Source organism: Tasmannia lanceolata, unplaced genomic scaffold, assembly GCF_043159265.1.
Source record: "Tasmannia lanceolata isolate RefF3 unplaced genomic scaffold, GAP_Taslan_0.1 ptg000037l, whole genome shotgun sequence".
NCBI lineage: Eukaryota > Viridiplantae > Streptophyta > Magnoliopsida > Canellales > Winteraceae > Tasmannia > Tasmannia lanceolata.
The window spans coordinates 17,123,918-17,126,240 of record NW_027518714.1 but is presented as its reverse complement, the minus strand read 5'-3'; the positions used below and the strand labels follow the sequence as shown (position 1 = coordinate 17,126,240).

General features: G+C 41.6%; 1 pseudogene; it reads left to right on the top strand.

Moving 5' to 3' along the window:
- Window positions 1-308: 308 nt before the first annotated feature.
- Window positions 309-2,042, top strand: LOC143860682 (cytochrome P450 71AU50 pseudogene; annotated as a pseudogene).
- The last annotated feature ends 281 nt before the right edge of the window (window positions 2,043-2,323 follow it).

Sequence of the window (2,323 nt, the reverse complement as noted above, 5' to 3'; positions counted from 1 at the left end):
ATGGCATTTTTTGGCCTTGTTTCAAGAGAGTGGTTTTAAAAAAAACCATGTGCTTACAGCTTCAAGTCACACTTTTGGGCACGGTACATTTCTCCATGTTTCTATTGTTTTTGTGTAAAAACAAAGCGTTTGACCAGCACAATCCATGACAAATGTGTGTGTGTGTCGTCTCTCTATTTTTTCTAGTGAGATAAATGTGCCACCACTTATGAAATTACTATAATGTCATTTAGCTTTGGGGTTGAGCCTCTAGCTCTAATTGGTTAAGGCTTTGGTTTTTAACCCATCTTACCTGGCAAAAAAAACAAAAAAAAAATATCTCCTTAGCTTTCCATCAGATGGCAAGCAAGAAATTGACCCCTCTCCACTCCTCTCTTTTTAAGTGCTGTATATATATGCAAGAATAGAGTTGCAGGTTCAGAGAGAGAAATAATGGACGAAAGGCGTGTTAGCTTTGCCAGAACCGTGCCTACCATGTCTTCTTGGACTACCCTTCTCTTGGTGTTAGTGGGAGGAATTTGTTCCTTTGCTTATCTCCTACTTGCAAGGAGAGGAAAAGGAAAAAAGTTACCTCCTGGTCCTCTAGGCCTACCAATTTTGGGGAACCTTCACAGGTTGGGCAAGCTCCCTCACTGCGATCTCCATAGGTTAGCCAAAGACTATGGCCCCATCATGTTCATGAGGCTCGGCCTAGTCCCGACTGTTATCGTCTCGTCCCCGAAGGCGGCCCAAGAGTTCCTCAAGACACATGACCTTGTGTTCGCCAATAGGCCATTCTCCGAGGCTGCCAAGTACATGGCCTACAACCGTAAGGGTATTGCTTTCACCGAGTATGGCCCTTATTGGCGTAACGCTCGTAAATTGTGCACCCTAGAGTTGCTTAGCAACCTTAAGATCGAATCCTTCGAGTCCACGAGGCGAGAAGAGTTAGCCCTCCTCGTCCAATCCCTCAAGGATATATCAAATTCTCGTGTGGCCATAGACCTTAGTGCAAAGGTGGCATCTCTCGGCGTGGACATGACTTGTATGATGGTGTTTGGCAAGAAGTACAAGAGTGAGGATTTGGATGAGAGAGGGTTTATAGAAGTGGTTCAAGAGACCCTCGAATTGACGGCAGCTTTCAACATAGCAGATTACATCCCCTATTTTGGGGCATTTGATCTTCAAGGGCTGAGTCGCCGCATGAAAGCCGTTAGCAAGGTCTTGGATAATTTCTTAGAGAAAATCATAGATGAACATATGCAGGTTGGAGACCGCAGGAATCATAAGGATTTCATGGATGTCATGTTATCCCTCATGGAGTCCAAGGAATCTGAGTTTCAAGTTGATCGCACCAACATCAAAGCCATCCTATTGGTAAGGAAATATATCTATCTATAATATATGGAAAAACACTTTCAAAATGGGATTTCGTTTGGAAAATGAAGACAAAAGTGGAATTCACCGACAATTTGGTCAATTCCACAGCTATTTTGCATTTTGTGGAAGACAAGTTCACTTCATTGTCTTTTGCTCATGTGTCGCGCCTACGCATTAAGATTGCCAAATCGTTCGGCCATACTAATCCCGTGTTTATTTTCGGGAAAGGATCCCGTTTTAGAAGTGTTTTCCTATATAGTGAATGTGTTTCTTTTATTTGTCGTTCATTTTCTTTCTATGAATAACTTTTATCTGGAAAGCTCACCATTTTACAACCATGAGCGGGCCCACCATTTCCACCCAAATCCAGGCATAGGGTGACACCCACCATTTCACATTATGTTTTGATAGGGTGAGTTCTACCCATGGGCGGGTAGAACTCACCTCGTGATAGGGTGAGTTCTAACCCATAGGGTTGTAGGGATGCATATTTATAGTTGAAATGGGTGAAGAACTACCATTTTACTATTTTAGGCCATCAATCATGGATTTTAAAATTTGGGTATTATTTTAAAGTAAAGATGGCATGAAAGCAAGGATTTTTTGTTCTAATTGAAGATTTGGAGGAGATCTATATCTCATTGAATGGAAAAATGGGCATTTTAAAGCAAGATTCTTGGGGAATAGATTTTGTGCTTGGGGCGAGGATAAATTTGCAAAATGGGTAGGTTTTGGGAAAGTTATGGCCGTTTGATTGAAAGCACACGATTTCTGGCAAGATTCGGTCTTATTTGGGGAAGAATTTGAAAAAGAATGGGCAAGAAAATGGTTGATTTTCGTATATAGGGCTCAGTGGCAAGCTTTTGTAAATTTGAGTGACTTTTGGGTTGGTTTTGTACTTAAAAGGTAAAGGGCATGGGTACTAAATAGACATAAAAGGATGTGCTTTTCTAAAGCTCCAAGG